This window comes from Ananas comosus, linkage group 4 (assembly GCF_001540865.1).
Source record: "Ananas comosus cultivar F153 linkage group 4, ASM154086v1, whole genome shotgun sequence".
Classification (NCBI taxonomy): domain Eukaryota; kingdom Viridiplantae; phylum Streptophyta; class Magnoliopsida; order Poales; family Bromeliaceae; genus Ananas; species Ananas comosus.
The window spans coordinates 5,825,615-5,852,747 of record NC_033624.1 but is presented as its reverse complement, the minus strand read 5'-3'; the positions used below and the strand labels follow the sequence as shown (position 1 = coordinate 5,852,747).

General features: G+C 37.9%; 2 long non-coding RNA genes across 2 annotated transcripts; both read left to right on the top strand.

The window, feature by feature from the left end:
- Positions 1,710-4,828, top strand: LOC109708555. The gene is made up of 3 exons (XR_002215776.1): positions 1,710-1,983; positions 3,114-3,319; positions 4,589-4,828. It is a non-coding gene; the product is annotated as an uncharacterized LOC109708555 (long non-coding RNA).
- LOC109709443 lies at positions 15,787-16,896 on the top strand. The gene is made up of 3 exons (XR_002216099.1): positions 15,787-16,229; positions 16,731-16,759; positions 16,842-16,896. It is a non-coding gene; the product is annotated as an uncharacterized LOC109709443 (long non-coding RNA).

The window sequence follows — 27,133 nt, the reverse complement described above, 5'->3', positions numbered from 1 at the left end:
TAAACAGATTTTAATGTAACATGCCCAATAAGTTCATATTTGACATCATATTTAAAATACTTATGTTTTATATTTTAGTAAATTTTGAAATTATATATATAGAGTGAGGCTACTATGCTATCGGAAGCACGGAGCCTTCCGTGCTTCTAGCTCGTTTTCGATGTTGCGACTTTCAAATCGTCAATCGGCTCCGTTAAACTTGATCGGCTCCGTGCTTCCAATAACATAGTAGCCTCACTCTCTCTCTATTATTATAATATATATATATATATATATTATTATATATATATATATATATATATGAGTTGAGCTAGTAATACTAATCCGGAGTAAACGAGCCGTTTTCACTTTTTCCGATGTTTTCGATGATAGAACGTCCAATTGACGATCAGCTCCGATTGAACATGATCCTATCCACCACTTGCAAGTGTTTAGAAATCAAATTTTATATCTTTTCGACATCATTTGCCTAATGATCAAAGTGTTTCAAAATTTGTAATTTTAGTAGTCGATAAGAGGCGTTTTCTCGTTTAACGGTATAAAGATATCCAAATTAATTGAATTTTTATTAGAAAATTTTTTAAACTATTTAAAACAAGATTTATACTCTTGATATTAAATAGTTTTTAAAACATGATCTATACTCTTGATATTAAATAGTTCTTTTGTTAGAAAAATGAATACTCTTTAAAAAATGAATGGCTGAAAATGAATACTTTTTAAAGAGTATTCATTTTCAGCCATTCATTTTTCTGTTCACTTGATGGATAAAAGAACAATATCGAAAGTGCGTGAAATTTGATTTCTAGGTAGTTTAAATGGTTTAGATCACATTTAACGGAGCCGATCGTCAATTTGGAAGCTCTATCATCGAAAACAAATCGGTAGTAAAACAGCTCGTTTACTACCGATGGTATTCTAGCTCAACTCTATATATATATATAGAATTAGGCTAATATACTATTAATAGCACCAAGTCATTGGTGCTACCAAGTTTTTGGCCATTGGATTAAGAGATGTGCGGTTAGGATGATGTGGGCCCTCTAGGGTTGAGTGGGTGGTTGGTTGAATAGTATGATCTAACGGTTGAAAATGATCAAAAGGGTAGATCTAATGGCGGAAAACTTGGTAGCACCAAGTGTTTCGTGCTATTAATAGCATAGTAGCCGGACTCTATATGTAAAATACCAAAAATTTTGGGTTACAATGCTAATTTGAATTTGAGGGATCAAAGAGAAGTTGGAACTAAATGTGTAATTTTTTTTCGAGTAATTCTGGGGGTACCGAATTTTAATATAGAATTAAGTGTGAATAAAAATAGTGTGAGATATTATTTTTATTGGACTTCAGGGTGTAAAATATAAGTCCGGAAAGACTCATGTTGAAATCGGAGCGAAAACAGAATATTTAAATTTTTCTGTATCGAACGGGACTGATATTTTAGCAGAAAATGTATAGTGTCAGAAAATTACGAAAACTGGAGAATATGTCAGAATTATTTTTATGAGGCTAGATTTGAAGTTTCATGTCATTCTGATATCTGGAAGGTGGAAAATAAAATCTGACTACTATCTGCTAGAGATTACAATTGGGTAGAGCTTTCGGTGACCAAAAAAATGGTCGAAGCTGAAAAGTTAAGATATATTCTATTTTTCTAGCGAAAATCAAACCTGATTATCAAATTTGGGAGCAAATGGACATTCAGAAGGGCTCCAATTAAATGTATCAGACTAGAATTGGACTAAGTGATAATAATTGATGATTTGTGGACCTAAAGGCAATTGTTACATTGCTTACAAGGACTTCCACTAGGCTGCCAGGGGACTTCCATTCTTATCCTCTCCCTGTACGCATGAGGGAGAGAGTGAAAGGAAGAGAAAAGGAAATAGAGAGAAGAAGAAGAAGAAGAAAGTAACAAATTTTGGTGCCGTTTGGCGAGCCGATCGAAACGCCGCGCGTCAGATTTTTAGCGTCGACACTCGGGTTAGTGGTGTAATATTATTATAATTTCAAACTAGATTTTTAGTGGATTCTAGAGCTATTTTTGACGTGGAATCCTAGAATAAGCTATATGTTTACTTGGTAGCTAGGAGTTAAAATAGCTATTATGCAGGATTTTGATTAGAGATTAATGTAAAACTCTTCAATTCCCTAATTAAAGGTTTTTGAATTGTTGAAATTTGAAGCTCTCTATATGCTATTGTTGACAGTTGAAATTTAGAGAAGTTATTAAGCAGAATTTAAGTAAGGATTGATGTGAATCTTCTCAATTCCCTAGTAGAGGGTTTTCGAAAGGTTGAGAGTTGAAGCTCCTTATGTGCTGTTGTGATGATGGTATAGTAACAGGTTGGGTAAAGGCTATGTAGAGTTGAAGTTATTGTACAGATTTTTGTTAAGGTTTGATGTGAAAAGCTTCTAAACTGAGTCGTTTAAAATTCTGGGGTGTTGGAGCTTTTATACTGCCATGAAAACTAGAGAAGGACTACATGTGGTATATATATAACATGTGAATTTTTGGAGTTGATTGGTAGCTTTAAAAATGAGAAGTAATAAGAGGAAGTCTTTAATATTCCTAATTAGTTAATATATGAACTAAGGTATATGCTGCCAAGTGAGTTGGTGTTAGTTTATAAACTCCTAAGGAATGTGTATAGTGGCAGACTATGTTGGAATTCTAAAGCCTATTGTTGTTATTATTGCTGCTAGCTACTGCTGCTGTAGCTAATGCTGCTGCTACTGCAGCTACTGCTGCCACTGCTGCTGCAGCTACTGCTGCCACTGCTACTGCAGCTACTGTTACGGCTTCTGCTGCTGTTGGTTAATGCCAAGAAGGAGAAGTTCAAAGACTAGATTATGAATCAGAATTTCAGCATTGGGTGTTGAATGTTGGCCTTGGCAGATAAGAGTTAGAATCAACTCTTATATAGAATCTTAATTAAGAATGAGATAAAATTCTCCAAATTGACTGTCTGAGGATCATGGGGAATTAAGGTGAATTGACCTATAATTCCTGGTTAAGGCTTAGGTTGGTCAAAGACTAAGCCTATGTTGTTATAGAAACTAGAGAATAGTTTTATGTATTGAAGTCTAATCTCGATAATGCACTTTTGCAGGAAGTGAGACCCTAACTTGGAATTGCGCATGTATGAACCTAATTGGGGATAAAGTAAACGCGTTGACGAAGTCGGTTCGGTAACCCATCGAGCCTACGCGAAGATAGGGCCAAAAGAACGTTTTCGGCTTCAATTGTCGCGAACGCGGATTGCGATTCTTGGAAAGTGCGGGAAGTGGATTTCTTGCGTTCCGGTATCAAGTAAAGGTGGGTTGTGCTTTACCGAAGTGATTAGGTCACTTCCATGCCAAAGTAAATCGTGGTTCCATTTGATGCATATATGAATGTAATTGTCGGAATGCGGACATAAATGCTAGAGCATATATAATTGTTGATACATGAAAGCTAGTGTTAAATGCTTATGAATATGAACGTTTGATGCCTATGTCTAAACATATATGAAAGTGAATGTACTATAATAGTCCAAGCTATATGAATGTCGATAATTCTAGTTGATTAGAAACCTTGATGGTAACAAGATAAATGAGAACATGTGAATTATGAACCTAGGCAAGGATACCTAGGATGACATATATATCGAGTGGCATGAACCTAAGTTATTAAACCTAAGTTGGACATTATATAGATCGAGTGGCATGAACCTAATGTATAAACATACTTCGGACATTAACCTAGTGTCATTGGACATACGTCAAGTAAGTAAACCTAGAGTTGAGATCTAGGTGAAATAATATAGAACCTAGTGTGATTGGATACCTAGGTTATGACATATTGTGACACTTAGTAAAGTTGGACTAAGTTATGGATTATAGTGGTAGAAAGACCACATAAAGATGATTGGTTTAGACCTAGAAAGGTCGTCGACATAGGGTAAAAGATTAAACCCTTAAGTTGTGGAAATGGATTCCGGAATCTCAAGATCTGTGATAACCTTGGTATCAAGACTAGGGCGCGTGCGACGATTTCGCCGCCGAGGTTGATACTAAGGGAGGATTGGGTGTGTGTGCAGAATTCACCACCCGGAGGCTTGAACCATTGTTCGGCGTGTGCGACGATTTCGCCGCCAGACGGTTAAGCCAACTTGTGGATTATGCCGCCAGAAATTGACTTTAGCCATTGTTCGGCGTGTGCGACGATTTCGCCGCCAGATGGTTAAGTCAATGAGTGCGTGCCCGTGCGCGATAGTTCGCGAATGATTGACTCGAGGTCGAGTCGGGTGGTTAGCTTGATTAAGGTAAATAATATCTTAGAATCTAGTGTGATATGAGCTTTGGATAGTGGGATAGAAAGTTGGATCAGTAGATCTACTTTTATAGTGCTGCATAATTTACATATTGCATATCGTGAGGCATACATGTTTTAATGTCTGCGTAAATTATTATGATTATCTGTTGGACTAACATGTTACAGTGCCTCCTTTGGACCTGGTGGGTCGAGCTCTTCCCTTGGGTGGCCGTACCCACTGGGAACTATATTTATATAGTTCTCACCCCCGTGTTGTTTTTGGGGGTACAGGTTCGCACGTGAGCGGCGCGGCGGCGCGAGGACAGGGCGTAGCTCCATTGATAGCGCCCTACCACTGAGACCGAGATAGCAGTACCTTGAAGCGGTGTAGCTCAAAGTTCAGAGTAAATGTAGCAAATTTGTAACAAATTATATAAGTTGTAATAACTTAAAAGTTATGTAATATATTCATGTATAAGATCTATGAGTTGAATGATTGTAATAGCATAGTTAGCATTTTATGTTTTGATATTTATACAGTCTATGTTTGAATACAGTTCCTGGTTGGAACCTCTTGTATTACATTGTATAGATTGTGACGCCTAGAACGTACAAGGAAGGCTCTGTCCGTTCGGCGGTTTGTCGACGGGCCCACATGACATTGCGGAGTCGGGCTTGCCTTATTATTATAGTATTATTATATATTATATATATATTTATATTAAATTTGATTCTAAATGTTCGCATGCTTTAGAGAACGTTTAACGGTGCTGGATGTCAATTGGTAAGCTCTATTATCGAACTTATGGTCGGGGCGGATCTATCATAATGTGTGTAGCCGGATCTTCTTCTCTCTTTCTTCTTTCTCTCTCTTTTATATTAATATTATTATATAATATATATTATATATATCTAGGGTCGGTACTATACTATTTATGTGTACCCCGTCGCCTGTATTAAGTTGTTTTCGGTGAAGAACTTCCGAATCGAACGACTCACACCTGTTAAATTATTTAAGCATTTAAAACTTCTAGAATTAATTTTATGATTTTTTCGACTCATTGTACTACGATCGGATCCATTGGACAATTTTTAACGGCCGGTAATGGATATACTTGTTGTTTAACGGTATAAGAATTCGAATTGTTGCACTTTTGATAGATATTCTATTGCACTTATAGATAAGATTTATAACTCGATCTTGAATGAGGATCGATATCTTTTTTGGACGTGTTGCGATTTTTGTACCGTTTCATTTTATGCCCTTAATGGATTGGTATTATGATTTCGAATGTTTATCCGAAACTGTTATTTCTGAGTGTCAAATATACTATGATATTTACGGAGTGGACATTCTCGGATTGGAGCTCTTGCTTGAGAAATTATGGTACAAGGGATCATACTATACTGATATAATAGCATGCGTTATGTATATTTATTATGATATATTTATGATTATATATATATATATTTCAACCCTAGCTTCACCTTCTCAGCTAAGTTTATTTGTGAAAATTGAATAAAGCGGATAATATACTATCTTTTTCTTTTAAAAAGAAATAATAATTAAGATGTCATAGCACTTTCGAAACAATGATATGTGACTATTTGTCATTAAATTGATCAGTGGACTTCATTAAAACAATTTATGATGTTTAGGCCAAAAATTACCTATAAACCTATATGAAGCCATACTATTTTTTGACATGTTATCTTTCATTCTCATAGGCCAACTTTAAATCAAATCATCTTCTCTTTTCTCAACGTCCAATCCTTCACCTTCCCACTCCTCTTATTAAAGGCAATGTGCAACATTTAATTACATGCATCATATTAATATTTTATCAATGAGTGGGTTTTATAACTTTAATCCACTCCCATTCTCTATTAATTTTCCACATCCTCTTTTTTATAACTCTTTTATAATGCACTATGAAAAATGATTGACATGTGACATATTACCCTTCATTTTCATAGCCCAAATTTAAATCAAACTACTTTCTTATCTTCTTAACGCCCCACTCTTATCTTCCAACTTCTCTAATTATGTGCAAAGTGTAATATTTAATTATATGCACTATATTAATATTTTATCAATGAGTGAGTTCTAGTTATAATTTTTTGTTTTTAACCGTTGAATTTAGTCATACAAATTGAAAGTGCTTAACATGGTATAACTTCCTATATATCAATAAAATGTAAATGTAAATGTAAATTTTATTAAAACTTTTAAATTTTTTTTTTTTTATCTATCCGCTATATCGCGCGGGTCTCTACACTAGTAACACACTAAAGTTTGTGGAGTAAACGCCACGTGCTTCGTAGTTCGAGGAGCAAAATTATAAATTAGCCTATTTATTAAGAGCAATGCTAGGATTGCCTATCCTTTGGATTATAATTATACAAAATTAATGTCGGAAACGTTGGAATTAACCCCCACTTCCGCAAACGGGGCTTTCCTGGTTTGGACTCTTGGATGCGGTGAGACATGGGAGTGTCGTGGCACGCCTCCCCACGTGCCTATCGCCCTCTTGCCTTCTTACGTCATCTGTACGTGTGCGAATCTCGAAGCCCATACTCCCATTCGAAACCCGAGGTCATGTTTGCGCCCGACCCAAGCAACGGTCTGAAATTTAAAAACGGATAATTTTTACATAATTTTTTTGTAAACACATATCAAATAATAGATATATATTATTTTTATAAAATTTAATATTTTATATTTATTTCTATAACAATTTTAATTTTTTCAAATATACTCATACTGCTAGTATTCGTTAGAAATATAACTAGACGTAAACAAAATACTTAACTCTAATTAGTAAATAAGATAAATTAATTATTTTTATTCCTTTTATAACATTTCACTTATAAGGGAAGAAAATCGTTGGAGATTTTTGGAACGTCATATATTTCTGCACAATTTAACAGTTTGGACTTTTAGAGTAACATATTTATGATGATGAAAATATTATTTCATTTATTTTCTATTAAAAAGTAAATAGCGATCTAACGATAATAAACTAGAGGGATAAATATGAATATCACTGGACTTCTGCAGGGATAAATACAAAAAGTAGAACTTTGTAGAGATATATCTGCTATTCGATATGTGTTTATAAGAAGCAGTATGAAATAATCCTTTTTAAAAATGTCTAAAAATGTGGAGCTGCATGATATCATTTGCATTTCTAACTAATCAAATTTACTTTTTAAATTCATGTATTTTATTATTTTTTAAATAGAAAATTTTGATTGGCTTGAAATAGTAATGTAGTACCCCTGCTACATAAAATATTACCTCCTTAATTTTATCGAATTGTTAATAAAATTGGTAAACTATAATCTGTGCCGTGAGAAAGAATTTACTGTTAACTAGGATAGTGAAGTTATATATTTTAAAGATCACAATACATTTTATATAATAATTTATGGTCCTATATTCTGTATTTTACTATTTTGTAATTTTTAAAAAATATTACTTTAATCACTACTCTGGTTAATAGAATGTAAATTTCATGATGATTAAATTCAATTTTTTTGATATAGGGTGGCAAAGTAAAGATGCGCTAAACCACGTGAGGACATTAATTTTGAAGTTTAATTACCCTAATAAAAAAAAGAGCTCATATTAATTAATTTACTAAGCACATTGACCCCTTCATGGTTAACTCTTATTAATTTGCTTAATTAATTAATTCTTTCGATTCCTTTGGTTCCTCCTCGTACAGCATAGCATGTCTTCAGGGACGGAGCTATTGAGGGGCCCACAGTGGCCATGGCCCTCTCTAAATTTTTTAAAATTATATAAAAGTTCTTAATAATAAAAATTAAAATATTATAAATTTTAATTTTAGGGGGCCAAATTAATTTTTTTAACAAAATTTGTGTCTCAATTTTTTTTCAAATTTTTTGGTCCTTTTCCTTCAACTCTTACAGTCTTGTTCTTTTTTGGCATATTATCGTTATCTGTGAATCTGACAAATTTTTTTTTTTTACTATCCGAGATCGAATTTTTTTCCTATCAAATCTAAATTTTGGCCCCCCCGAATCTTAATTTCTGGCTTCGTCCCTGCATGTCTTTTAAAATGTAAGAATGTAGGATTATGGCTCATTCTAATATGAGTGTCAAATTTTAAAAAGTTTTACTTTTACAATATATGTTCTTTTTTGAGAATAAATTTTAATTATTTAATTTCAGTCACTTGATGAGTTTTTTAAATTTAAGAATTCGGACTTGTCATTTAATTATTTTATTTGACTTAATTACTAAAGATGTGTGCAAACTAAGAAATCATCCATAAAATATGTTGCTTCTTAATTTTGATCCCTGCATATGATTAATTTATGTTTAATAATGAGACAATAGGGTGATGAATACTTAGTCGTGTCGCTAAGTTATCGTTCCCCGATCGGTTCGATAGAGTTCTTGTGTACAGTGTGTTTTAAGTAAACCTTATTTTATAATTTACTATTCAATTATATATATGGCCACTCACCACGCATGACTCTGATAATTTGTTCTATGTTTAATGTGCAGTGACATAGTGTGCTCAAGTCTCCAATTTAATTTGCTCCAAAAACAAGGCTCACCCATGTGGGTAACTAACACTACAACAGAATTAGGTTATAGGGACACATATTTGGGACACTTTTCAGTAAGTGTCGCATTTATGCTAAAACTTAAAAAAACATCTACTAATGCCTAAATATAAAACCCAATCCAACCAAAAATAAAAGATTACTCTACTCAACCCACCACACCTAGTCCATTTGGCCCGATTACAAACAGAAAAGAAAAAAAAAAAGAAAAATTAATTACCATATTTTCTTCTCTCTTCACTCAATCCACTGAAATTCTAGACGAAGAGCCATTCCTGTCGTCCTCCTCCGCCACCGCAGCCAACGAGATAGAATTTCAACGGTTGCTAAATGCTTAAATAAGTTGTTGGTAAATTAGCAGCACTCTTTTAGGTTATAGCGACACTCTTTACCTGTCACTATATACCTAGCGACCCCACATATAGCAACACTTTTTAAAAGTGTCGGTAATTTTAGCTAGCAGCACTTTTTTGACATNTTTAATTTGCTCCAAAAACAAGGCTCACCCATGTGGGTAACTAATTATATATATACATGTATATGGTCTCATTAGCTTAATAATTAACTGAGCAACATGCATGACTATGGTGAGGTCAAATATTTTGTTTACACTATTTCCTAGATATTCTACTAGCTAATTAACAAGAGTTTAAGGGAATTGATGAGATGATTACACTACTAATTTCTAGCTACGTACAGTGTTAGTTTTCATGATTAGTTTTTGTGATTTGTTCAATTAATCGATTATCACAACTGCAATGCCGCTAACGTGCACAAATCGACTCAAATGTCATGAGACTAGACCTAGTACTAAGTAGGTATATAGGTTTTGTAACAAATTATATAAATGGGTTGAGCCCAAACACAATTAAGTTGTTGCAGCTGAAACTACGACCAACTTAGCTTGCCATATAACAACAACTACATTTGGTGCAGCTAATTAATTAAGCACACCATCTTAATTACTTATTTATTAGGATACTTCGGGTACATCATCATGATTACCTTTTATCATTGTACCCAAGTTAGTTTGCATCTTTGCTAATAATTTAGACGAAAAATAAAGGCAAACTACGGACAGTAACTTTTAAATAACCAAAGAGTGCTTCTTTTTCCATTTATGCCTCTAAAGCACAAGACATTCATGGGAGAAAAGATACTATCAACTTGTAGTAGTGTCTGCATGGAAGGGCTCTTGTGTCATGTGTGCATTAAAAAAACTGGAAAAAAAAAAAAAAAAAAAAAAAACTAAAAGAGAGAGAGATCTGGCAGGCCAATGCTTATGATCATGATCCATGCACATGCATGCCTTGTGCTGTGGTGGTGTCCATCTTGCTGTCATGTACTAGCTAGGCATTTTTACAACTATAAAGTTTTAGCTATGATTACAGCATACAAATACGATTTTGTTGTTTTTTTTTTTTTAATTTTTTAGATGACAGTTAGTATACACACATAAAATTTTCATTCGAAACTAGATTTGATTCTGTGGCACATTACTTATCCACAGAAAAATAGTGGTAACTATTTTAGGGGCGCGTTTGGTTCGAAGTCAGAATCGGAATCAAAATAAGCTGAAATCGAAATCGAAATCAGAATGACTCATTACCTAATTCTGTTTGGTTCGTTATCTGAATCGGAATCGGAATAAATCATATACATTGTCGGTGTTTGGTTCAGATATATATAAAAAACGTAATCAAATTAATATACTAACTTTATCTTTATAATATATTAATTTAAATTCAAAATAAAAATTAAATATTAAAAGTTTACATCAAAATTTTGAAATAACATCAAAATTTTAAATCTATTTTTTTTAAAAAAAAATTAAACTTTGATGTTGAGTAAATAATTCAAAATATAAAACTAAACTTCGATTTATTAAGATTCAAACTTAAAATTACAATTTAAATTTTAATTTGAATCCACAAATTTAATTTAAGTTTTAAATAAAATTTGAATAAAACTTTATTTAAATTAAAATTCATACATTATATTCGAAATACTTGATTAAATTTTAATTTTTACTTCAAATTCAAATTAAAATTTAAAATTATAAATTTAACTTCTAAATTTAAACTCATATTTTAATTAAAAAATTAAAAATATAAATTTAATCCAAATAAATATCCATTCTGTCCAGATTTAATTTCCAATCCGACCTCCTAAGCTGGATTGAAAAAAAAAAGGTGATTAGGAAATTTCCATTCCACTCGATAATCGAAATCGGAATGAGACTCCCGTGTATCAAACATTCACAAACGAATTTGTCCATTCCAATTCTAATTCCAGAATGAAAAAGAAGCAAACCAAACACGCCCTAGATCTCTTTTAGAATATTCGACTTTATAGGATGGTGATGTGTTGGTTAGCATAAATGGTATTGGACTACGTACATTAATTCTAAATGATTAATAAAATCTATCATCTATATTAATATAGAAACATATATGTACTATAAAGGTAATATTTTACAAAATTTATGAGGTACTCTGTATCTCTTTTTGCAAGTGGAGAATGGAGATGACCATGTCAATACTTTTTTTTTAATGAGTACAATAGCTACTTAATTTACACGGAATTAGGTAGATCTCATATCCAATTCCACTGGTATTATGTATGAATACATACATATATTTTGGAAACAAAGGTACCAACGTCTTGTACTTTGTTTTTGTTGTAATCTCCTTGTAGTAACTGAGAACAATGCCACATGATGTGGACACTACATGAAAAAGGTTGTCAAACAAAGTCAAAGACCAATTTTAGCCAACTATTCTAGCATCACAGCTAGCTAGAGAGCCCAATCACAATAGCACAATGTGCAAGGTGGAGACTTGTTATTGACCCAATCATAGAGTACAATCTTCAGAAAAAAAAAAAAAAACAAAAAACAAAAAAAAAAACCAAATTATACTTATCCTCAAAATATGTGGAGGTAATACTAACTTAATTTAGTCCCCAAATTTGGCTTCAATTTTTAAAATTATTGTAATAAGTTTCACAACACATATAATTTATTAGTTAATTACATGCTGATTTGTCGCTAATATGACATGATGTACTAATACTATAATTAATGTCATCACAATAATTGAAATGTCACATCATTACACATCCGTAATGTACCAACATTTAGTAAACTAAGTTATGCTGTGGCACTTGATTAATTGTAATAATTTTAAAAATTCAAACTAAAAAGTTTAATAAATTAAAATTTCAGTACCAAAATATTTGCTCTTCAAAGTTTGAGGACCAATTAGCCAAAAAAGAAAAGTAAAAAAAAAGGACCAATCATAGAGTACACAACTTGTGGCAAAGTTCCTTTCAAGGGAAAAGAAGAGTAAGTTTCAGCAAAAGTAGAGTGGAAACATTTGCTTTTTCCAGAGTGGGTGTGGATTTGGATCATTCCACTATTATTGGTTTACTAGTATTATATATGTGCACTTACAAAGATCGATGGATGCTCACATTGTTTATTGTGGAAGATATGTAAAGAATATGGCCCATTTAATTATGTAGAAATTAAGATTGTAGCACCTTCTGAATTTCATTTGCCAAATTGCATTCTTTAGAGGGAAATTAATCAACTATGCATGCACTAGAGCAAGTAATGTTTGTTTTTTATGTAAGTGAATTTATTGTATCTCTAGTTCTATAAAATCTTGACTTCTTTTAGAGTAGCTAGCTAGCATTTTTTGTATTTGTTTTTTTTTTTTTTGATAAAAGTCAGAAATCCAAAAATGGCTTTTGTTAGTTGAGAACCTATATAACTTATCTAAACTATAAACCATTTAGGTTCATCTACCTACCCTTCAATATTTTAATTTTACGATCCAATCTATCAATTTGTTTGATTTAAGTCATTTGATGGTTCTTTCAATATTAAATATTAGGCTAATTACTATTTTAGTAATTTATAGTTACATAAATTGCTTCGAATATGTTAATTAAGTCTGCAAAGATAAATAAGTGACACATTCAAATTTTGAAGTTAAATACTTATTAACTAGCTTAAATCAAATAAATTAAAAGATTATTTAGCAAACTCAAATTTTTCAAAGTTCAGATAGTTAGATCAAAATGGGTAATAATAGAGATAAGTTCTATGCATTTTTATTATTTGTTATTTGTTTTGATGTAATTGAGGTTGCACTTATTGATTTGTATTTCTTCAATTAATTTGTTTTTTAAAAAATATCATTTTCTTAAAGTTATCTGCACGGGTGTAAACACAGAACACGGCCCGGGGCCACCCAGCGACGCTGGGATGGCTCGTGTCTCGCTCGTTTATTAAACACAGCCAAACACAGAGCTGGACCGTTAAAGTAATCGAGCCAAAAAATTCAGCTCGTGTTCGGTCGTTATTAACGAGCCTAACCGGGTAGCCCCGGGGCGGGGTGGCGGCAGCTGGCCACACGAACATAAACTTCAAAAAAGCATTAAATTAATATATAGTATCAATACTATAGTATACTACCTAGTATAGCGGGCTATTATATATAAAATTAAACTTTGCCGACGCGGCTAATAAATCTTATCAATTAGACTTTAATCTAATAAGTGAACACTTTACATATAAATGAGTCTTTTTATAATTAAGGCACTCGCATTTATATTTTTATTTGCTAAAATTTAAATAATAAAAATATATCATCGAATGAGCGCTCCTATGCTTTTAAAAGTACCAAGTTCATTGGTGCTGTAAGTTTCGGCCCTTGGAATTACACAGACGTGCGGTTACGATATGTGGGCTCCCTACGGGTTGAGTTGGGTGGTTGGTCTTGAATAGTAAATCTACGGATAAAATGATCAAAGGCCAGAGATCTCACCGGTAAAAAAAAAACAAATTTAACAAACACCAGTACTCGGTATTTACAGAACCATAATGCCGGACTCAAATATATATTCATATACCTAAAATTCTTTCTATTTTTTACTTAATATATAAAGAATACAAATTAAATAATTATATAAATATAAATATAATATATGTTTGAGCTGTTATCGAGCCGAACACCGAGCGAGCCGACCCTAGCTCGTGTTGGCTCGTTTATTAAACAGGCGGGAGCTGAAAAATTCAGCTCGTATTCGGCTCATTTACTAAACGAGCGAGCGATCTCCGAGCGCTCCATTTCGAGCTGAACAGAGCAGGGGCGGGGGGGGGGGGGGGGGGGGGGGGGGGGGGGGGGGGGGGGGGGGGGGAGGGGGGGGGGGGGGGGGGGGGGGGGGGCGGGGGGGGGGGGGGGGGGGGGGGGGGGGGGCGGGGGGGGGGGGGGGGAGGGGGGGGGGGGGGGGGGCGGGGGCGGGGGAGGGGGGGGGGGGGGGGGGGGGGGGGGGGGCGGGGGGGGGGGGGAGGGGGGGGGGGGGGGGGGGGGGGGGGACGTCGCGAACAGCGAGCTGGATTGCCGCCCCTAGTTACTTGGAGTGTTTTGGGAGTTAACAAGACAATAAAAAGAGTGAAAAAATCTATTGCCCCGTAAGTCTCATTATATATATAAAATCCATATCGATAATAATATTAAACACATTTTCAGAACCCAAAAAATCTATCACGCTGAAGTTCAATTTACTTGAACATCCTGCTCTAACACACACACACACACACACACACACACACACACACACACACACACAAAGGACCCAGTAGAGACGGTGCCCAGTATGAACTGTGCTATTGGCTGCCTAAGAATCCTTGAGATTTGTGTCATCATAAAACAAATGGTTGATAAGATGGTCTCACGTTGGCGACTGTCACCACCAAATTTTGTTTGCTTATATTTGAAAAGAAAAGCAAAAAGGGAGAAGAGAGTCGAGGAAGAGAAAAAAAAAAAGAAGAATCATACAAATAGTTTACATCGTTCGGTCACTGATCTGTGCTCACGGACGAAGACGGAGCAAATTAAATCTTTAATTACAGCAAAAAAAAAGTCTGTCTTAAAAAATTCAAGTCCCAAAATAGTACACCTGATACTACTTTCTCTTGTCTAACACAATACTACACACTCAAGCTCGATCGGAAGCGAAAAGCTGTTTTCATAAAAGTGGCTAAGTTCTAATTATATTAAATTTAAATTCAGTACAAGATTAGGAATAATTCTCATCTGACTAAAACTCAATAAGATTAGAAATAATTTTTATTACATAATAATACAATGAGATTAGAAATAATTCCATTTTAACTAAATATATTTATCAAAATAGAATAGAATATGATTAAAAAATCTTTTCTAACCCAAAACACATCTAACATATCACTTTAAAGAAATATAGTTTATGCTAACACATGGATGCATGCATGCATGCATTCATGCAAGCAAGCAACAATTCCTTTCTCTCGTAATTAATCACATCCTTTCGTGTCCTATATATGCCATTAAATTCACTCCAACTAATATCCTATTATTATTATTATTATTATTATTATTATTATTATTATCATTAGATTATTAGATGAGACGAGATCATAAAAGGAGATGCCGTGCGCGTCCCTCCACCTCTCCGTGTTCAGTGTGGAAGAAGATATCTTATTAATTAATAAAGATTTTAATGAAGGGCCATTTCCTCGATCATTCGTTCATTAATGGCCTACGTATATATAGATAGATAGAGAGGTGTTGGGTCTCGCGCGCGCTCCCATCCATCTCTGCGTGCCCATCGCCGCATTCCTCGCCTCGGTTCTCACGATCCCCCCACCCACGCATTTAATGCATGCATTATTATGGCCTCCTCTTAAAATTTTATATATATATATATATATATATATATATATATATGGAAGCAGTTGCATAAATCCGGTTTAGTAACCAACAAGATTTCAAATTCTTTTTTAATTTAATTAAAAGTGCTTTATTTGGAGATTGTGATGCCATTGAAAGGTTCCTTACCCAGTTACCTCTTTCGCTCTCTCTCTCTTTCTCTCTCTCTCTCCCCGCCCTATCTCACTCTCCTTTTCCTCTTTCTCTCTCTCTCTCTCTCTCTCTCTCTCCTCGTTTTCCCGTCTCCTTTGCCTCTTGGGAGTATCTTCGAGGGCGAGAGCGAGCCGAGAATCGGAGGAGACGGAGAAATCGTGCTCACTACGCAGCAATGTGCTCGACATTGACCGACCGGTGGAAGTGGTGACGGAGGAGGACGATGATGGGGGCGGTTCCGGAGTGTAGGGATCGGTAGATGCCCTAGAGGAGTGGAGGAAGGAGGAGGGAAGAGATGAAGGCTCCAATGGCGTCGGTGAAGAGGAGGTGGAGGGGCCCCTCCGTGGCGGTGCTCGCCCTCGTCTTCTGCTCGCTCCTCGTCCCCCTCGCCTTCCTCTTCGGCCGCTTCCCTTCCGGTATCGTGCTCCGATCCTTCTCTTCTCTCTGAATCGTAATCGAACCCTATGTTTCACTTAGATCCGCGCCGAGGATCGCTTGCTAGGCGGCGGTAATGCTTTTTTTGATTGATTCATCGATGCTCGCTCTTCTACTTGTTTCGGGGAAATCGGATTTTGAGACGTAGATGTCTCCTTCGATTTTGCATTGTAGTGTTTGATCTCAGATCCTCGATTCTATTGATGGATCCGAGCTCAGGAATCTGAAGAAATGCTGTGATGTATTGGTAGTTTGGTACTTTGTTTTGGTTTGGATGGGAGTGTTGACATTAATGGATGGTTTAGGGAATAATTGCGTTTGTTTAATTAGTAATGTTGGGCGTGCTATGTTGGAGACTGCCTATTCTGGGTGTAATTAGCTTTTATAAATGTTCCTTAATATTCCTTTATTTGTTACGTATCATACTTAACGTACTTATTACTATATAATGAATGATGATGATGCTATGGTACTTTGTGCAGGTTACGGAACTGACGAGCGGCCACAGCAGGTAAGTATCTGTGGGCAGTGAATCAGATGTTTCTCTTCTGTTGTTTTGTATTGTAATCACTCGTACTCTTAACGATGCATAGGAAGTTGGGTTTCACTCTTTCGGTCAGGCGGAAAGGGTCAAAAAATCGCCAGTGGTTAGTTTCGTGCTCTGCTGACTGGATGTTGATAAGATAGATTNTAATTATAAATAATAAATTAATTAATTATTTAATTATTAAAGCAATAAATAATAATTTAAATATATTAATTAGATTAATTAATAATTTATTGTCATTAAAATTAAATTTAGATTTTAATTAACCTTGTTTTTATCAAGAAACAAGCTTATTTTAGGAAAAAAGGTGGAACAGCAGTTCCAGCCTTATACCAGCTTATTCTTGAAATCCTGGAACTACTGTTCCTGGGTACCAAACATCACATTTGGGAACAAAGAGAGGAACAAGGGCTTATTCCCCCCCTTATTCCCGAACCAAACGCTACCTAGGAGTATTACCGCTAAATTCTAGGGAACCACTATCATCCTAACCCTATAATTTTTTTCATCCAAGGATTAAAAACTCAACAACAAAATAGCTCAAATGCTATAAATATAGCATTCCAGCTCAATTCTAGTTTTGTATCAACTATTGTTATGTTTACAAATAAACCTAAATTTTATAATTTCTTACAAACTTACATACACAACAATAATTAACCAGTGAAAAAGTATAAATCAGAACGATTTATGTGAATTGCCATAGTATTATAAATTTAGGAATACACACTAATATATCCCTTAAAATTATACAAATAGCCCATATATTCCTTTAAATTTTAAAATAATTGTTATAAATCTTCAACTTAATATATCCCCTCACGCGGCTCACGCATAAGGGCACTAAGTTCATTTGGAATGATGCATGCGAAAGGAGCTTTCAAGAGTTAAAGGATCGATTGACGACCGCCCTGATCTTGACCTTGCCAGTTGTTGGAGCAGGGTATGTGATTTACAGTGATGCTTCTTTTAATGGATTGGGCTGTGTCTTGATGCAGGACGGAAAGGTGATCGCGTATGTTTCTCGCCAGTTGAAGGAGTATGAAAGCAACTATCCTACCCACGACTTTGAGTTGGCGGTCATAGTCTTTGCATTAAAACTGTGGCGTCACTATCTTTATGGCGAGCGATGTGAAGTATACACGGATCACAGAAGCTTGAAATATCTATTTACTCAGAAGGAGTTGAACTTAGGACAGCGCAGATGGTTGGAGCTGCTCAAGGATTATGATCTGACGATTCTCTACCACCCAGGCAAGGCTAACGTGGTGGCAGATACGCTAAGCCGGAAGTCAATGAATCTAGCAATGCTGGTAGCCTCGCAACCACCGTTGATCGAGGAGATAAAATAGTTGGAGTTGGAGGTAGTGGCTCCTGATACACCTATGAGGTCAATGGCTTTAGTGGTACAACCCACCTTATTGGAAAGGATTAAAGAAAAGCAAGTTCACAATGTAGAATTGCAAAAGATTCGAGCTAAGATGGTTGATGGTTACACCGGTGATTTCCTTGTGGACGCCCAAGGGTTGTTACGTTTCCACGAGCGGATTTGTGTGCCGGCGGAGACGAGGATTAAAGAGGATATTCTTTTAGAAGCTCACCGTGCACCCTATGCTCTACATCGATCTGGGAGGTACAAAGATGTACAAGGATTTGAAGCTACTTTATTGGTGGCCCGGAATTAAAAAGGACGTTGGCGAGTTTGTAATTCGGTGTTTAACTTGTCAACAGGTAAAAGCTGAGCATCGATTACCCGCGGAAAAACTTCAGAGTTTACCTATTCCCGTGTGGAAGTGGGAGAAGATCACCATCGACTTTGTTATGGGATTGCCTCGCTCAAAGGCCGGACATGATGCTATTTGGGTGATCGTTGATAGATTGACGAAATCGGTTCATTTTATACCTATTCACACGACTTGGATAGGTGAGAGACTCGCACAAATGTACCTTGATGAGATTGTGCGACTTCATGGAGTGCCTACTTCAATAGTATCTGATCGAGATCCCCGATTTGTATCTCACTTTTGGAGGAGCCTGCAGGATGCTTTAGGCACTCGACTGGATTTCAGCACTGCTTTCCACCCTTAGAGTAATGGGCAATCTGAGCGTACTATTCAGACTCTGGAGGATATGCTTCGAGTGTGTATGATAGACTTTTAGGGAGGATGGTCACAGCACTTACCTATGGCAGAGTTTACTTATAACAATAGGTATCAAGCAAGTAGCAAGATGACACCTTTCGAAGCACTTTATGGACGAAAGTGTATATCGCCTCTTCATTGGAGTGAAGTTGGCAAGAGATTGGCTTTAGGCCCTGATGTGCTCCAGGAAGCTGAGAATAAAGTTCGCCTTGCTCAAGAGCGATTGTTGACGGCTCAAAGCAGGCAAAAGAGCTATACTTATAAGCGGCGACGAAATTTGGAATTCCAAGTTGGAGATCATGTCTTTTTGAAGGTTTTGCCGACAAAAAGGAATTAGAAGATTTGACATTTGGGGTAAGTTGAGCCCCTGGTTTATTGGACCTTATGAGATTTTGGAGTGTGTAGGCCTAGTAACGTATCGACTTGCCTTACCACCGAGCCTATCGGGAGTGCGCGATGTATTTCATGTTTCGGTACTCCAGAAGTATATCTTCGATCCGGCTCATGTTTTGGATGCCTTGCCAGTGGAGCTGAGGAAAAACTTGAGCTTAGAAGAGCAAACTGTGAGGATTTTGGCTCGCGAGGTGAAGAAACTTTGGAATCGCGATATCCCGTATGTGAAGGTTCTTTGGAGAGGGTGGCATTTTGTACCCGATGTATAGGGACCACCACTTTTGTACTTAGTTGTATTTTTGTGGATCCTGTGTTGTATACTCTACTTTATGGTTTATATTAGTTGTTTAGCTCTTTTATTATTTACTTGTCTTTAAAGATTAGAAGTACTTATGCTCTGATATCATGCTAGTTGTTATTATCTTTTCTTTTATTTATCGTATTGTTGTAGACGCCTTATATGTTGTAGGCATATGGCGGGTCTGTACACGCGCCGGGCGGGCTTCCGCTCGGCCCCAGTGCGTGACATACATGATACTCTAATCTCACATAATCAACTATATGTCAATGCCGGTTTACATATATGTTCATCATTTTCATAATGCTACAAAGAGTAAATTATGTTTTGATGCTATTCTATCTATGCATTCATACTAATCAACATAGCTGTAGATATACTACCACTAGATTTGTCGATGCTATGAATGACTAATATAAAGTCCAAGTAACATGTACTATCATGCATGTCCACAAATCCAACTAATATGCACTAACTAGTAATGGTGTCCACATTATGCTTTAGGTGTCAAAGTTCAATCTCGTCATGGATCTACACGTGTATAGTTCGGCTTAAGCTGTGCCTAATGGCCCCGTAGTAGTCAACATTCCCACCCTAGGAATGAGCCTCACCCATGGTATGCCACTTCGGCGCTCAATCCCGCACAGGCGAGCTTGTGTCGCGTAGGCTAACTCCGAAGTGCCGGCTTGTGGGGAGCGACCCTCACAAGCTTGTGTGAATGAGCACAATGGCCTGCAAGCATGATCAATAGTATCCAATCCTCAGTCATCATGTCTAAAACATGGAATAAGTACCAATGACCTAAAGGTCCAATATAGTATCACATTGCCAAAGTTTAGTCATTTACTAACTCAAATGTCACTACAACGTTCATGTTTACTATGTTAAGCATAAGTCACTAATTTGTGAGCACGTATAATGTAATATACCAAAAATTCGGAAAATAAATATCGAACTTTAGTCAAATTGACCAAAGTGCGAGGATGGTACACTTCGGAAAGCCCGAAGGTGTTAAAATGATCGAAAGTGAGTTGTGGAAGGTTTTCGAGAGCTAAAAAATCAAATTGTGCAAAACTGCAGATTTTCAGCTCTCGGGGACCGGTCCCTGAAGGGAGAGACCGGTCCCCGAACGCGTATGACATGAGACAGCCGAAAAATCGGCTAAGTCCTGCAAGATCAGCTCTCGGGAACCGGTCTCTGCCTGAGAGACCGGTCCCCCAGAGACCGGTCCCATCAGAGAGAGACCGGTCGCATCGCGCGCAGCGGTTCTGGCTGNTATACAGAGATGAATCGGTATTTATTACAGTACCAAACGAATTACTTTAATACTCCTAATAGGAAATAGTATCGTTATAACATATATACTTACGTTTATTCATTACAGAGGATCGTATGATGTACATACATACATATGGGTTTACAGGTTTAGATACGATCTTCGTTCAGGCTGATTAGGTTAATGATGAGATATAGATCATCACTAATATTGTTTGAGTAGGGCACAGCTAAAAGTAAAGGTTAATTCCCGGATGGGTTCCATCAGATCGAACACGGCGGATTCACGGACACCATCAGGTTGTAGGGATGAGAACCTTATACAAACAGGGTGAGCTGGGGCATCCGAAGAGTTATGGCGTGCTCGCTTGTATCAGCGCATCCGGCTGAGGCCTCACGGACGAACATCCCTCGCTGGGAGTGTTCGTACACGCTTACTCGTGTTTACCGTTTGTTCGTTCCAGTTACAGAGTTTATAGGTTAGTAGTACAGAGATTGTACCGTTATTAGTGATCGTAGAGCTTCTAGATCAAGATACAGTGTTACACTTTAAGAGTATAAATGATTCAGATCACGGGGAAATACTGTGAATCTGTAAAACTACATGTTCGTATAGGTTGAGAGAGTCACCGTGATGGGTGATCCAAGTGTGTATTGGGCTCGAGTTACGGGGAAGTACTGTAATCGGGTTAATAAGTGTTCATCATGTTCAGGGGCTCGGAGACATACCGAATGATTCCAAGACTACAGTGCTAATCCGTATTTCCAATTTACGTATTATCGTTACAGGTTAAAGTATTACCCTTAGTATCAAGGTTTAGAGTTGATCCTACGATATAGAGTGTACGTACGTGAGGTGGTGTATCTCCAGGTTTTTAAATGATATGTAATGTATACGTACAATGCGTAAGTTTTTAAGTATTATTTACATAGATTGTACTAATACGTACGGAAAGGTAAAATGTTGTGAATTTTGTAGTTGTTACTCTAAAAGAGTAACACACCGATCCAGTTTGGGTGGCTTGGCAGCGCATCACGGAGCAAAGCAGCTTGCTTCAACAGGTGCTCGGTTTTATGGGATTTTCATAACTCGCTTCTCTATGTGCCCGTAATGTTAGTTGATATTCTAGTTTGAAATTGTTTGAATCGTTTTCCCGATTTTGAGTGGATTACACATCCTTTAGAGAAAGTTCGAGGTTTTCCCTTGATTTAGGGAAGGTTAGGCTCGGTTTCCTCACGAGATTAGGTTTATTAGATCGGAGTTTTCGGAATCTAGTTTTTCAAGGTTTTAGTTGGGATTTTGGGCTAAGATCCCAAGGTAGATGTTTTATGGAAGTTTTGTTCCAGATCTCCTCCCTATACTCGTTGTTTGGAGGAATTTTCGAGGTTAGGTTAGAGGTTCCCACTTCTAGAGGAGAGATCGTTCGAGGTTCAGGTTCGTGGTTCGTGGTTCTTTCTTCTCTCCCACTCTTTCTACGAGGTTCAGGTTCGATCCAGGAGGAGGAGAAGAAGAGGAAGAAGAAGAGGAGGAAGAAGAGGGAGATTGTTCTCATACCTCCCTCACACTCTTCTCTTTACTCTTCCTCTCTCCCACCTTCCCGATAAATCCGGTAGGTTTCGTTGTTTTAGGGTCCTCCAGGGAGTTTTTAAATTTTAACGTAGTCGGGCCAGACCCGTTAAAAGAGGGTCTCCCTGGCCAGAGAGGAACGTTCCCTGGCCAGAGAGTGACGCTTGGGCTCTTTGGTTGCAAGCCCTTGGCCAGAGAGGAACGCGCTCTAGCCAGAGAGTGACGCTCCTGTGCGAGCCCCTGGCTAAAGCGGGCGGTCCCTGACCAACGGAGTCCCGACGGTGTTGTGACGAGTGACCCCCTTGCCAGAGAGGAAAGTCCCTGGCCAGGGGCTCTCACTTTTGAGAGTTCTGAGCAGGTCTTGAGTCAAAAAGCTTGAAAAACCTAGCTTTTTGTGAGATGCTGGCAGGTGGTTTATACCCTTTCGAGCTTTGTGTTGGTTAGTGAGCTTGGAGCGTTAAACGTTTCCAGGTCACACAATGTAGCACACACATGAGCTTTTATCTGAATGTCAGGCCGATGGTGGTCAACTTTTAATTCGGCCTCCTACACGTCTTTTAGCGCAAAACATGCGCTATACCCGTGAACTTAAGTGCCAGTACGGTAAACCTGAGTGCTTGCGAGGTCGCCGTAAATACCTGAACTACTTGGCACAGAAATCCTTCAAAAATCTAGCTAAACAGCACCAGAAGTATCTGCTGTATAACCAGATAAGAACATCACTGCTCCTTGTACGGCTCATAAACTCCTATCACGAAGTTTGGGAAGCCCTCCTCTTCAACATACGATTCAATTTTTTTCACACTGAAGACCGAGGCTCTTCAGCGTAAAGATCCCGTACACTAAAGACGCCTGGACTCCTTTCAACTCCGTTAGTTCCTAACCGGCGCGGGCTGCTTACAGTGCCTCCAAGCTTCGAACTCATAAGATATCACAGTGGATTTATCGAACCCCTTCATGACAAGATAATTGTGCATTACATAAATGCCATGTTTAATTGCAAGTAATAGTTTAGCATTTTCATTATGCTTTCATAAATGCAAATTATTCGTTATTACTATTGCTTTTGACTTACCCTTTCCTTTTGGGGCCTAGTGGTGCATTGAGCTGAGGTCAGTAATTGCCCACTGGGAACTATAAATTATAGTTCTCATGCCCTCTGTTTCATGATTTCTTTCAGAACCTTCCACGCCGGGAGAGGCTAGGGACCGTGGGAAGGGCGCTGCTTCGAGTTAGCCCTTCAGCGAGTGACGAGTTTAGGTGGTCTACCTCTCGATATATTTCTTTTTGGAGAGGTTGAGAGCTGTACCAGTGTACTAGAGACCTCCCTTTTGTGTACTTTTGAAACAGATATTGTATTACTTATGGTTACTTTTATTATTTAGATATGTTTCTTTTACTCTGGTTTAGATGATAGAACTTTACTTGCTCTGATATCATTAGTTGCTATTCATTCTATTTATTCTACCTCTTGCTTTACTTCCGCTTTTATCGTAGACGCCTTATATGTGTAGACATATGGTGGGTCTGGGCGCGCTACCGGGAGGGCCTCCGCCGGTCCCGGGGCGTGACACATGACCCCTGCAACTAATCGAACAGGTCATCGATTCGGGGTAGTGGGTACTTGTTCTTGATCGTGACTCTATTTAATTTCCGATAGTCCACACAGAGTCGGAACGATCCGTCTTTCTTCCTCATGAACAACACCGGGGCTCCCCATGGTGAAACACTTGGCCGGATAAATTGCTTGTCGAGGAGGTCTTGCAATTGACTCCTTAACTCTTTCAGTTCCGCCGGCGCCATTCGGTACGAAGCTGTCACGCCCCGGGACCGGCGGAGGCCCTCCCGGTAGCGTGCCCAGACCCGCCATATGTCTACACATATAAGGCGTCTACGATAAAAGCGGAAGTAAAAGCAAGAGATAGAACAAATATAAGAAATGAAATAACTAGCAACTAGTGATATCAGAGCAATTAAAGTTCTATCATCTACACCAAAGTAAAGAAATAAAGCTAGTCAAACAAAGATAACCATAAGTAATACAATAACTGTCTCTAGTACAAAAATGGTGGTCTCTATACATATACGGGTACAACTCTCAACCTCTCACAAAAAGATAACACGAGAGGTAGACCACCTATCGAACGATCCCTCGGTAAGCGCGCTAGCCCGAGGCGATACCCTTTTCGCGATCCCTGGCCTCACCCTGAGTGGAAGGCTCTGAAAAACATCGAGAAAAAGAGGGCGTGAGAACTATAATTTATAGTTCCCAGTGGGCAATTACTGACCTCAGCTCATGCCCCACTAGGCCCCAAAAATAAGGGTAAGCAACGATAATAATAATAAGCAATAAGGAGCATGTAAATAAACTGCTGAAAGAAAGCATAACTGAAATGCTAGACTACTATGTCACAAGTAAGCATGATGTCAACCAAAATGTACATCTATCTATCATTACATTTAAGTCCAATGGCACTAGTTTAAGGTTGTTAACCTTTGTCAATGCATGATGTAGAAGTTCTATCATGGCAACCAAGTATACTACATGTCTCACATTATGCTAAAAGCATGTAAATGTAATCCAACTACTAAGCCTATCTAGTAGTGATCATTCATTCTCCAACCGTGTCGATTTCCATTCCAATTAGGGACCTACCCAAGGTAGTCCAGCTTATGCCGCCTAAGTGCCTGTGGTAGCCCAACATCCCTACTCTTGGAATGTGTCTGTCCCACTCGACCCCTTAGGCTTCTCAATACCGCACGAGCGAACAAAAGTCGCGTAGGTTAACTCCGGAGTGCCGGCTTGTGGGGAGCGACCCTCACAAGCATGTGCGAATGAGCACAAATGGCAAACAAGCAAGGTCACTGTCTCAAGTACCCAATCCTCATGTCTCTAACATGGTATAGTCGCTAGCATCCCGAAGGTCTAGTTCCAAGTCATAATGTGAAGTCCCAACACACACTTGCTTAGTGCCTCTTTATGACACTTAAGCTCCACAACTAATCATGTTCCAATTAAGACATTAACATTAATGCTCACTATGCCCCGGGCCCTAATGCCTCTTCATGACATTGGCCCAAACTCACATATCATCTAAGTCCCTAAGCCTCTCTAGGCTTCCAAAAATCCCTAATGTCACATCTGGTATATAGTTTGAATGCATGAAAGCAAGGTTCGTTTTCATAATAGGGATTATAATTTCAAATCTCAACTAGAATGCTAGGCCACACATGCATGCTCTCTACTATATAGAGGTCCCAAAATTTACTACACATAACCTATGCATGTTAAGCATTCTAAAATTCATAATAAATACATTTAACATGAAAATGCAAGAATTTCAACTTTACGAAACATTTAACACCAAATATGAGCATTTCTCATATTGTATGCTAGGCCAAACCCACCGAACCGTCGCGTGCTCCTTCGATTCGTCGAACGGAGTTGTCCACGAGCCTCAAGATACCCTAAAAGTGATCAGCGAAGAGATACGAGAGTATTACGACCAACCATAAGATCAAACATCAATCTAGAAGCAAAAAGGGCCAAAATTCACCTCAAGAGAAGAAATCTCTTCTAAAGCTCCAAAAGAGAGCTAGAACCCTTCCAATCCAAGCCCAAGGAAGGTTCTAAACCAATCAATTTAGCCCCAAAAGCCCTAGATCAAAAAGCCCCAAAAATCAACCCTAATACCCAAAACTAGGGTTTCATATGGTAAAATCTACCAAATCAAGGATCAAAGGGTAGAATCCAAGTACTAACCTCCCAAGATGCCTCCAAACAAGCTCCAAATCTTCTAGGGTTGAAGATTGGTCCACCACCAAGCTCTACAAGCAAGCTCCAAGCCTTGCAAAGGTGGAAAAGAGAGAAAGGGGTTGAGCTCCAAGCTCCCTCAAGCTAGCTCCTCTTCTTCTTCTCCTCCTTCTTCTTCTTCTTCTCTCTCTAGAAAGTGTAGGGAGAGGGTGAGAATGAGAAAATGAGAGAGGGAAGAGGAGGAAATGGCTAATAAGCCCATCTAGTGTAACAAAATCCGGAGAGGCCCCTCAAAAATTCAAATTTACATCAGCCCGAACTGGGCAGTTTTCGCCCAGAGGGACCGGTCTCTCCCCAACTGGGACCGGTCTCTCGCTGCGGACCCGAAAAACCAGCGTTCGGGAACCGGTCTCTCCCTGCGCGGGACCGGTCTCTCACTGCGAAGACGCGTTCGGGAACCGGTCTCGCCTGCCAGGGACCGGTTGCCTCAGGCTGCCTCAACACTGCTCACTGGGGGAACCGGTCTCTCCTTCCAGGGACCGGTCCCCGAGAGTAAAAACTCTCAGGACTTGACCAAAGTTCCAGATTTCAAACTTTTGGGTCGGGAAACATTTACAACCCTCCACCAAGTGTGGAAAAGCTCGAAATACAACCAAACACTCGAACCTCGCAATTTGCAAAGGTCCAGTGTGTTACAGCAGAAGTGCAATTCAGCCTCGAAAAGTCCAGTAATGACAGCTTTTCAATTTCGAAAAAATAATATAGGTCACGATAAACCCTAAGGGATAATTTTGCATGATTTATGCCTACAATCAAGCTTCAGTCAACAACTAGCACGTAAGCTTTCGGCCAATCAGATCAATCGTAGAGGCTCCACTTCAATGTTCCGGGAACTATTTTTGTGTTTGAA